This window comes from Oryzias latipes, chromosome 22, assembly GCF_053564925.1.
Source record: "Oryzias latipes strain Hd-rR chromosome 22, Olatipes_Hd-rR_3.1".
NCBI classification, from domain to species: Eukaryota; Metazoa; Chordata; class Actinopteri; order Beloniformes; family Adrianichthyidae; genus Oryzias; species Oryzias latipes.
The window spans coordinates 23,560,779-23,573,149 of record NC_136258.1 but is presented as its reverse complement, the minus strand read 5'-3'; the positions used below and the strand labels follow the sequence as shown (position 1 = coordinate 23,573,149).

General features: G+C 40.5%; 1 pseudogene across 2 annotated transcripts; it reads left to right on the top strand.

Annotated features, from left to right (window-relative positions):
- Positions 1–965: 965 nt before the first annotated feature.
- Positions 966–3,428, top strand: LOC101161523 (B2 bradykinin receptor pseudogene; annotated as a pseudogene). Of its 2 annotated transcripts, none has more exons than XR_013653046.1 (2): positions 966–1,055; positions 1,889–3,428. The product of XR_013653046.1 is annotated as a B2 bradykinin receptor pseudogene, transcript variant X2 (transcript). The 2 variants fall into 2 exon arrangements; XR_013653045.1 differs by having other exon boundaries at positions 1,886–3,428.
- The last annotated feature ends 8,943 nt before the right edge of the window (positions 3,429–12,371 follow it).

Sequence of the window (12,371 nt, the reverse complement as noted above, 5' to 3'; positions counted from 1 at the left end):
TTTTTCATGCTATATGCAAAAGTCTTTGTCCCTTAAGGCAACAGATTACAGCCCCCCCCCCCCCCCCCCCCCCCCCCCCCCCAGGCTGCTGTCGTATTAACAATAGCTTGGAGCTCCAGAATGGACAAGAAAAAACGACGAGAATGGCTCGAGCAGGGCGTTGCTCACGGGGCGGTCGCTCGTGCCATGCGGTCGCACGTGCTCGGGCCCGCTAAATGCTACTTGTAGCTTTAATGTTGTCATTGCTTTTCTGACCTTTCAACATACAATGTCTCCAGAGGTTCAATCCATCCAAGCACACAGTGGAGATTTACTCCAACAGTTGTTTTGCCAAAGGTCAGCATCTAAGTCTATTGCTAAAATGAGAAAATAAAATGTTAACTGCATTGTTGGCTTTTCTTTCATTGAAAATGTTTTATGTAGTTTTTGAAAACTGCTATGTTGCAACCATTGACAATAACCACATCAGTTTGGCACCAGTCAGATTTCATCCAGCCAGTTAATATTCTGGCCATATTTCTACTGCTGAAGTCCATTATGAGATTGTTAACCTTATAGAGTATGTGATCTTTTTCCAGTGCCACCCTCTATGGCATCTGACGCATAGAGCTATTCTTATTGGTTAAATGCAGTCTCTGCCCTCTTTTGTCTCCCTGATATGCTTCTTATATTAAATATATACACAATCAATGTAATTCCATTGGAATCTGACACACAGAAAAGTAGGTTAGTGCCAATATGCAACTTTTTCCATTTGTGAAGTCAGAATCTGCTGGTTACGTTGATTGCACAAAAACTCTACTTTTCTAAAGTGTTGAATAATCCAATCCTCCATGACTTGTTGCCATAAATTAATGATGTATAGAAAAAAAAATGAAGCAGATAATTCAGTGGAAAAAAGGGGTGGGACTTGTTTTTCTCTGTCTTTCCTTTCTCTATTAAAGGTACAAGTCACAGTTAGATGCAGAGGCAAAAGCAGCTGGTAAATGGACAGTGTTGATCGCGCGATTTAGATGTTTGTTCTCTACCAAGATCAACATTCTTCACCCTTCAAGGTATGACAACATCTTTGGTGTTTATTCTTAATAATCTAGTTTTTAACTAAACATTTGCTTCTAACTAAATTCTCTTTCCGGAAAAAGGATGTGGTTAAAACTGTCAAAAATATTTGACAAATATGTTGGTATTGGAATAAACTTTAATAACTGTGGTTGTGTAAGGGTGGGTGGACATATTTTATAATTAAAAAAGGAGTATTGTTAAGGTGCATGTTTTCATTGGATGAAGCATTGCCACATAATTATCCCTTGTGCTATCCTATAGGCACTTTAACATTGGGAGTTGGGTCATCTAGGCCCACTAGTCAGTGGGCTAAACCTTTTTTCTTCAATAATTTGGGAACCTAACTAGTGTCCATGGATTACATGAAATCTTTCCACCTTTATCCACCTTTGTCATGGTAGGGAGAACACGTCAATGTGGGTGTGGGGTCATCTAAGACAGCACAAGGATTAAATATATAACTGTTTGATGAAAAAAAGCCTGAACATTTAACACATTATATTAATAACATAATTCAGACTACCCTGAAGTTTAATTGAATGGAAATTGTTAAAATGCACGTTTTTCAAACATGGAGTTTATGACAAACACAGAGGCTAGGTAACAACTAAAACAACAATGAAGAGAGCATTGTTTTGAAAGAGATCATGCAGATCATGCAGAAAGATAAGATAAAATTTGATATTAGTATTGTATGTTGTATTACGTATTTTATATTCTTCAGAGTTAACATGAATAAAATGTAATTTTTAATAAATCCTTTCATTGATGTCTTTGCTTGCTTTATGTTTGTTTGTTTGTTTGTTTTGTTGTTTTGTTTTAGCAGCCCTGCCATCTGAACAACAATGAATGGAGTCCCAAACAACACAAAAACCCAAAACTGCAGTATATCAGATGGAAACTGGACTTTCACTGTGGTTCCTGTGTACGTCATGGCCATCGCCGTGGTGGGAATTGTTCTCAATTTCTTTGTGCTGATGGTCTTCATCTTACACAAGAAAGCCTGCACAGTGGCTGAGATCTACCTGAGCAACCTGGCTGCTGCTGACCTTCTTCTGGTTTCTTTCTTGCCGTTCTGGGCTGTCAACGTGTACAGATACTATAATTGGACTTTTGGTGTTGTTTTGTGCAAAACTGTTAATGTGAGCATTTTAATGAATGTCTACTGCAGCATCTTCTTCCTGGTTCTTGTCAGCATAGACCGTTATTTAGCTCTGGTGTTTCCATTGTCTCATGGTAAACTGCGCAGACCAGCCTATGCCAAAGTGGCATGTTTTCTGGTTTGGGTTGCAGGATTTTTATTGAGTCTTCCAGCACTGATTCACAGGGAAGTAATAACTCGCCAGGGATCAAATAGTACATTTTGCTCCGTAAATCCTGCAAGCACCACTACTTTAATTGATTGTATGATATTTGTATTTGGCTTTGTGATACCTATTTCTATTATTATTTTCTGCACTTTTAATATACTTAAAGCCTTACATAACAGAATAGTTGAAGGATTAAATGCTCAGAAAAAAGATCATAAGGCCACCACTTTGGTTTTAGCTGTTCTGCTAGCATTTCTTTTCTGTTGGGTTCCATTCTATCTGAATAAGATACCCACTGTGCTTAGAGACAAAAACATTTTAACAGATTGCACCTCCCAGTACATTCTGCACATCAGTGGAAACATCTTCACATACTTAGCTTTCTTTAACAGCGTCCTCAACCCCATTCTCTATGTCATTGTTGGAAAAAACTTCAGGAAAAGGGTCAAGGATCTCTTCCCGCTAAGAAAAGACGACCACAATCCGACCCCCACGTGTTCCTAGATTCACTCATTCCTGTCTAGAAGGATTAAAAGCTTGGATTAAATTCCAAAAATCTGTGGACTGTCTTGCACATGTTCACATCTTTTTTTTTCTAACTGTGAATAAAGAAGATTTTAGATCAGTGTTGCATGTTTCTTCCTAAATAAAGGTGTTTGATTTTTAACAGGTGTCCTTTTAAGGTGACGTCTATGACAGTAAAAGACTTAAATGTGTGAAGATTTTAAAAACAAATACGTTTTTCATCATTTTTGGGTGATTTATCACCAATTTAATCTAAAGACGTCTTTTGTTAAAGTGTTTTACACTTGTTGATGTCTTTGTCTACATTTTTTTGGGTAGCTTTTTAATCATGCATCAGGAAAACCCTAAAAAAGCAGCAGGTTTCTGTTTTTTTTTTAAACTGTTGCTGCAAATTGACATGTCTGTTTTTACATTTGTATCACTGACTAATTGTATACTTGAAAAACACTTCATAAGGTCTGTTCATTTCACTGTCCGCATTTTTTGAATGATCTTTAACAAACCTTAACAAATAAACATAATGGTTCAATATGTTGACATCCAGTGTGTGGTTGCTTCCAACTCAAATGCGAATCGTTGTTAGGTTTTTTTCTGTTTACGTTTTGTGCAGTTTTCCTGGTTACAAGACAAACTTTCTCATCTCGCACACCCTGCAGCTGTTTAAATAGAAAGGCTTTTAGATGTGACACAGCAATAACACTGCTTCAGGTTTAAACTAGATTAAAACTAATGTTTAATGCTGCAGATGAAATGGATTTGAAATGATAACATCATTAAAGTAATGATGAACAACTAGTAACACAAATGTCTTCCCCTTGGTAACATCAGTTGGCAAATTAACTCATTAGGACGCCGCCTTCTTTAAAAGCTTCAGTGATGTTAATTAAATATTAGGTCCTTTTGAGGAAGTCAGTTGACTTCTGAAGAAAAACATTCATGCTAAAGGTTTGAGAGAAAAACATTAACGGAGAAAGGCCGTTATACAGACAAATATTTGCTTTAAGTCAAAGTAGGTCAGCCAGAGTTGAATCTGTGGAGGTTTCCAGTGTTGCATTAGAAGAATCCAAAATGGTAAATAAATGTAACTTATTAAATCTTTCTTTAAATTTCAAAGAACATTGCCAAAAACCTACAAGAAAACTGAGCACTGATACTTAAAAATGTCTCCTTTAATATTGTGGCTTCACAATGTCTCCTGAGGTTAAATTAAACCAAGCACACAGATTTAAAGAGCCTCCACAAAACTTCCAGCAATAGTTTGAATGTTCTTCGCAGAGGAAGCACACAATAGAAACTAAAGTTATATGTATATATATATATATATTTTAATGAAAAAGTAAAATCATAACGTGATGCACTTGTTGCTACTATATATCTTATTCCTTTGTCACATGCACCCGTACAGGCGCTGTGGGTTTTTGGGTTTTCCAGGCCCGTAGAGGGTCGTAGAGAGTGGGGCGCAGGTGTGTTAAAAGGTTTGTCGTGAAAAGGGCACGTACCATTGTCGTGTGTGTGGTAAGTGTATCAGAAAGTATTTGTAATGATAATGTAATGTAATTGACCTGAAGTACCGCTGTCATATGCTGTCCTTACCGCACACCAGTAGTTAGTGAGGTGCGAGGGTTGGCCCCTTGCTGACTGTGTACAAATGCTGGGTGTCCAAATTATATACAAGTGCCGTATAGGATGCACACACAGATTATGCTCTGATTCTCCAATTTCCTCATTTCTAACAGTCAGGCTGCATATAAGTGCAGGGTTAGGGGGGTTGAAAAAATGAAAAAAATCCTTACCACACTCCCGCTGCAAGTGTTTGCTACAACCTAAAGCCCATAGCAGAAAATGTACATGTGCATTTTTGCCCTACAGGCTCACCAAGCGGTCCACAACCTTCCTATTTCAGTCAGACAACTCTTGCAGAAGAACATTTATTTCACAACATCTTTAGGATGACATTCACAATTTGATTCACAACTTCGTTTTGGCATAAGGCTCCGTTCAATTCCTTGAGACAATTATTTTTCCATACACTTTCGGGTAACAACCCCCGTAACGGAGCCCACAGGTGGAAGCCGGGGAGGAGGGAGGGGCAAAGAATGAGCGCTGAAGGTAAGAGAGAATGAACAATTGTACACCTGACTTAAATAGGACGCTAAGCAGGTGGGTTAATTAACAGACCCGCCCTAGGGGAGTAAACTGCAATTCTGCCGAGTGTCTGCCCGAAATGCGACGAGTCGCTTATTTCAGTCAGACAACTCTTGCAGAAGAACATTTATTTCACAACATCTTTAGGATGACATTCACAATTTGATTCACAACTTCGTTTTGGCATAAGGCTCCGTTCAATTCCTTGAGACAATTATTTTTCCATACACTTTCGGGTAACAACCCCCAACACCAAGATCATCCAGAAGAAGAAGAAAATGTAAATGTATAATGTATAATCAGTGTGTAAATAAGATGAGGTGTGTTTTCGGCAGCATTCCATTTTCACTTCATTTCATTTCATTTCATTTCATTTTCCAGTATGACTGCTATGTGTTTACCCGGCACCATTGACCGTTTGGCCGCTCCCTTCGAGAACCACTCTACGAAGGGAACATGCTATCTAGTGTATCTGCTATGTGTTTACCCGGCACCATTAACCGTTTGGCCGCTCCCTTCGAGAACCACTCTACGAAGGGAACATACTGTCTAGTGTATCTGCTATGTGTTTACCCGGCACCATTGACCGTTTGGCCGCTCCCTTCGAGAACCACTCTACGAAGGGAACATGCTATCTAGTGTATCTGCTATGTGTTTACCCGGCACCATTGACCGTTTGGCCGCTCCCTTCGAGAACCACTCTACGAAGGGAACATTCTATCTAGTGTATCTGCTATGTGTTTACCCGGCACCATTGACCGTTTGGCCGCTCCCTTCGAGAACCACTCTACGAAGGGAACATGCTATCTAGTGTATCTGCTATGTGTTTACCCGGCACCATTGACCGTTTGGCCGCTCCCTTCGAGAACCACTCTACGAAGGGAACATGCTATCTAGTGTATCTGCTATGTGTTTACCCGGCACCATTGACCGTTTGGCCGCTCCCTTCGAGAACCACTCTACGAAGGGAACATGCTATCTAGTGTATCTGCTATGTGTTTACCCGGCACCATTGACCGTTGGGCCGCTCCCGTTCACCAGGGGAGCATACTATCTGAAGAGAGAGAGAGAAAAAGAAGACTGGAGGGGAGCCAACAAGATTACACAACCTGATTCAATTTAAACACCATGCATTTTATACTCATCATTCGCGGCTTCTACTTGAGGGAGGACTTCTCTTAAGATAATTATTTTCCTTACGCTTTAGGGTAACAAAAACCCCCAACGCCAAGATCATCCAGAAGAGAAAATGTGAATGTATAATCAGTGTGTAAATAAGATGAGGTGTGTTTTCGGCTGCATTCCATTTTCACTTCACTTCATTTCATTTTCCAGTATGACTGCTATGTGTTTACCCGGTACCATTGACCGTTGGGCCGCTTCCTTCGAGAACCACTCTACGAAGGGAACATGCTATCTAGTGTATCTGCTATGTGTTTACCCGGCACCATTGACCGTTTGGCCGATCCCTTCGAGAACCACTCTACGAAGGGAACATGCTATCTAGTGTATCTGCTATGTGTTTACCCGGCACCATTGACCGTTTGGGTCGCTCCCTTCGAGAACCACTCTACGAAGGGAACATGCTATCTAGTGTATCTGCTATGTGTTTACCCGGCACCATTGACCGTTTGGCCGCTCCCGTTCGAGAACCACTCTACGAAGGGAACATGCTATCTAGTGTACCTGCTATGTGTTTACCCGGCACCATTGACCGTTTGGCCGCTCCCTTCGAGAACCACTCTACGAAGGGAACATGCTATCTAGTGTATCTGCTATGTGTTTACCCCGGCACCATTGACCGTTGGGCCGCTCCCGTTCGAGAACCACTCTACGAAGGGAACATGCTATCTAGTGTATCTGCTATGTGTTTACCCCGGCACCATTGACCGTTGGGCCGCTCCCATTCACCAGGGGAGCATACTACCTCAAAGAGAGAGGGAAAGAAATGAAATGGGAGCCGACATAAGAAGTACTCCTACCTGATCTTAGAACGTAAAGCCCACGTCCGCAAAACGCTGGCGGAACTATAATTCTAGCCGCCATGGACGACCCTAGGATGACACAAACTTACATCCAATACAATGCTCCCGATGACATCCTATGCCATGAATGAAATAACCCCATATTTGAAGCTTCCATCACATACTATGACGGGGTTAACGGCCATAAACATTTCATCTGGCATAATATTCACACAAGCTTAGTAAAATCCATTATTCTAAGCTGCCATCACACTATGACGGGCTCGACGCCATTATATACACATCATGCATGCTACTAACGCAGGCTTAATAACTGCCATTATTACGAACTCCAACGATAATACCACAACGAGCTTAACGGCCACAAAGTTTTCTCCCATTTGGCATACCAATTAAAATGATTGAATTGATACAACTTAGAGCAACCTAAATTTTGAGGCTTCCACCTGACAAATAATTTTCTTTCAACATTTATAATCCAAGAATTTCACACTCATTCTGCAGCTGACATAGATTGATTCAAGCCAGAAGTGTCCTTGGAACGCAGAGGAGGTCCACCACCCCTTCACTTTCAGTGCAGCAATAGGTACGTTGAGCAGTCATCGTTGCAGCACCAGATCAGGGAATGCATGGGTGACATCATTTCCTGGAAACGGAGAAGCTGATCGGGGCGTGAGGGTTCGCAGGCTCAGGATGCGATGCATAGATAAAAAACAAAGCAGTATTAGTCTTGACAAGAATATATAAATAACCCAGAAACTGATCAGTTTCAAAATGATTGAGATAAATTAAATAACAGTGCTTTTAAAAACAAATCTGAGAAAGTGAAATTTAGTAGATAGTTAAGGTAAAGACCCATTGTGGATTTATCGCACCCTAGAAACCACCATAATTACAAATTCCAACAGTGAAATAATAGTGAAATATATGACCTGCACGGAATCTTAACACCAATTTTTTGTTTTATATATTCCAATGATAAAAGTAACCTTTGACAGTTTCAGAGGGACGCACCTTCAGGAGGCCATCGAGGAGTAGGAGTAGTAGATGGGAAGAGTAGCCAAGGAGATTTGTAGATGAGGAAGGTCAACATCCCACGTAGCAGAGGATTACAGCTCGGCTGGATTTGATGCCTTGTATATGATATTAATGGTTCTCAAATTTTTTATTTAGCCAAGGGCGACTGGATACTGCAAAAGAGAACTTGAGAGCCATGAGGGATCATGGTTTTGATATTATTTTTGCTAGACTGAACCTTAAGCATTCAGAGGCGGAGTATAACAAGCCTCCAAATGGGGATGCATCTAGCAGAGTGCCATCTGCTTAGAAAAGTCAGACCGAAGACTGACTTGTGGACACAAGATTTAACTCTTGAACTAAGCTTGAGAGCGCAAGTGATATATTTCCTATGGTCAGGGTAGAAGTTGCTCAAAGTGTTAATTAACCAAGTCAACCGATGACACAATACTATCATTCAATATTGAAACAGCCTTAATATAATCTCCAAGGATGAAATAACCGGACGACCCCTTAAGAACCATCAGAGCTGTAGATTCTGGCGGCCGGTCAAACACAAACCACTCTTCTTAAATCCTTTTCCCCCAAACCAGAAGGCGCAGACACAGGAGAACAAGTGGAGGAAGCCTGAAGACACAACATTCATCACAAAACCACTCCAGGCATAGAGAGGGAAAGATCAAACGCAAAACACGAAAATCCAGAACAGGAACACGCGGCCCAGGATCGAACTACCCCCAGCCGAGAAAACAAGGCCGCGACGAGACCGACACACTCACTAATGCGGCCGACGCAAGTCCCTGAGGACAGGGCAGGACCCACTGGGGTACACAGAGCAGGGAAAAAACAGGCGGAGCAGAACGTGCGGGGCAATGAATGAGGATCGCTGAGTGAATAAAATGAGCCATAGACGCTGCATAAGAGAGACCAATCATAAGGGAAAATGTCCATAGCGCAGAGACGGGTCCAAGAGACACTGATTCACATTCCAACTAACCAGCAGCTACAACAACGAAGAAAACAAACAGAAGAACCGCCACAATAATAAAGCCAGCATCAAATTAAAGACAATCAAGATTTACACACAGCTCCCAAAGAACAAAACAGCAATAGAAAATAAATGCTAAAAGCCACGATAAATTCAGCCAGCATGAGAAACCTGTCCAAACGAGGACTGCCAGCCTTCACAACCACAGAAAGGACCCCACAACCCCTGAAAAAAAAAAAAAATAAAAATAAAACAACCGGACGACGCAGAACTACGCAGCAGAAAAAGAATCAGAAGTGCATCATAAAGGACCCGAAAAAAACTACAATTCCCAGGGTCCTTAGGGGCGTGACGTCCCCGAAGTAAACAGGAAGTGAGACGCAGCCATAGAAAACTACATGGGAAAAGTACCGCACGACGCTCACCGTGGATAATTGGGGTGACCACGGCAGACGAGAAGACCCGACTACTCCTGATCGGGGGGCACGGACATCCCGAACATTGCGGAAAGCACACCCCCTGCAGATGCACGCGACCGCGGCGAAACGAACGCGCTGTGCGCCGTCAGCCGCCCGCGGATCGGCAGCCGCCCGCGGAGCGGAGGAGAAATTAAGGAGAGCAGACGCGGCGAAACCAAAACCCCACATCAGAAAGATGGGGATCATCCTTCCCAAGGACGGGGGAACATGGCAAGACGCCGAAAGAGAAGGAGACCCGCGGGCTCGGAGACCGGCGAAGAATGAGCGCTGAAGGTAAGAGAGAATGAACAATTGTACACCTGACTTAAATAGGACGCTAAGCAGGTGGGTTAATTAACAGACCCGCCCTAGGGGAGTAAACTGCAATTCTGCCGAGTGTCTGCCCGAAATGCGACGAGTCGCTTATTTCATCCAAGCCCTGTACAGGTTTGCCAATTTATTGCCCGCAGACAGCCCGTATCCCCCCTTAAGGACAGTAGTGACTGAGGCTTTAAGCTGTTTTCATGCCACATACACTGCAACCAAGCAAGAGGCCCTTCAAAATCATAAATCTGCTATACTACAGGGGAAATGTGCTCTGGTATTTCCTGATGCGAGAATGCCCAAAAAGTGAAAAATAATTAAATAAATGAATAAATAAATAGTGGAAAAGAACATTTCTGCAGCTCGCTGCCTTGCAGGCACTCAAAAACACAAAACTTTAAAAATGTAAACTTAAAAAATGACCAAAGTTAACTTATTTTTTTCCTGCAGACAACTGGAAAAATATGTTCAAAAAGTGAATATTTATTTTAAGAACAAATTCAGAATCTACCTTAAGAAAGTCAAAGATTTTTGTTTTTCCAAAACAAAAACATTTGTGTACATATTTAAGACCGTTTATACACATTCAAGTCAAGCAGTTGGAGTCTTTTGTGTATTTTCTTCACACATTGTCAATTTGCTATTGTTTCAAAGCTGGCACCAAAGAGTCTCGGTATGTAAAAAATGTCCTAGGTAACAACCTCGTTTCAGTATGAATCATTAAACACCCTTTTCAGCATGCAGTCACACAATTAAGAAACATAGTCGGACACTTTGTTTTGTTTATGGAATAATTTGCACAGAAGGAACCAACACTACCCTGTTGCATGAAGTCATGCTTGGTTTAGAAAAAGATAGAAGAACTCAATCTCACTACAATCAATGGGTGACCATGGAGGAGTTCCCTGATCTGATGACAAAGATAACATGAACTGGACATTTATTTTCTCTTCAGCATCGGGTTTAAAATACAGTAAGTCAGCCCGAAGTCTAAAAAGTACTTCCTTTAGTTTCAGAAGACCCGTTTTGATTACCGTAGTAAAAGTGAACTTTTGACCCACAAAGGAAAAATCAAATTTAGTGATTTCTTTTTCTATGTTTAGCTTTTAAATTCTCTAATATTCTTGTCTTCCTTGTGCTTTCCTGATTTTCAAAAACATATTTTTGTCATGTTCTGCTTGTTGAAATGTTTTTAAGTTAGTTTCTCTTTTTACTTCTCTTAGGATTTCTGTGCAGACTTGCTGTGACTCCACCCATTCACCGGTGGATCCTATGGAGCCCTCACAGCTGTGTGGGTTAATCTGCCTCACTTGTATTTAAGGGACTCCTCTTCATTGTTCAGTGTCAGTTTGTTCTGTGTTCATGCAATGTGCTCTGTGGCTATGTTTTTGTTAGTTAACCTTTTTAACCTATCTTTGTGTTTTTTCCCTGCATCTGGATTCTCACCTGCTTGCCTGGGACCATTTTTGACTGTCTGTTTTTTTAATCTGGTTTTCCTTTAATACAAGTACAATAAAGAATGATTGCATTACAATTAGGTGTGTAATGATTTATTGATCAGTCGATTTTTATTCTTACAATCCAACCAGATTGATCTGTTTGAAACAAGTTGTTAATTGACCTGTTAATCGACCTGTAGCATTAAAAAAAAAAATTCGAAATGAGATCAATCGATAATCAATGTTGGAAAATACCATTTGGTTTAACATTCGGTATGTTTATTTTATTACTTATTTTACTATTTTACTACGAGCGTATCACAGCAGAAAAAACACATCCGATGTCAGTTAAAAATTATCAGTCCATCATTACAGTCCAATGTGTGGAAACACTTTGAATTTTTCAAAGACGTGACCAAACAGTGCGGTAGAATGTTCCCATAATATAATCTTTATATTATCTTTATGGGAAAAAACGACTAATATGAACTAAATATTGACCACAAATTGGATCAGCAGTCACAAATTTTGATACCAATGGAAAGAATCATTGTTAAAATGAATTGTTACAACTCTAATTATAATACAAACCTAATAGATGCTAAACAAGAATATGAAAAAAAAAGCTACAGCTCCCAGAAAACGCTCTGACGTCTGTCTCCTTTATCTTGATTTGTTAACTTTTGTCGACTGTTTTATTGCAACATTGTTTGCTATCTGGAAAGTGCCCAAAATCAAATGAATAGAAATTGTTGTGACGTTATTTCCTTCTAACACGACTGTACTTGTTTTATGTTTTAACTTGGAAGAAGGACCTGTCGTTTGTGTGAGTCACGTATGTGGGTACTTTCTTTTTTTCCTTTTTTTTTTTCTTGTGTGGGCTCTTTACTAGCATGTCATCATCAGAAGGGAATAATTGTCTAATATAAAAATATAAATATTTATTCACACCCCCTGGGTGGACTATTTATCTAAAATCTTAGTTTTACAACAGAACTGTAAAAAGGGTTTTAAATGGTTGAGAAAAATGTAGTTCCTGAAAATTATCAGGATAGCTTTTTGAACTGATGCTCAAAGGCAGCATGAGTCACACCTAACAGAAAACAAAACTGCAGAAC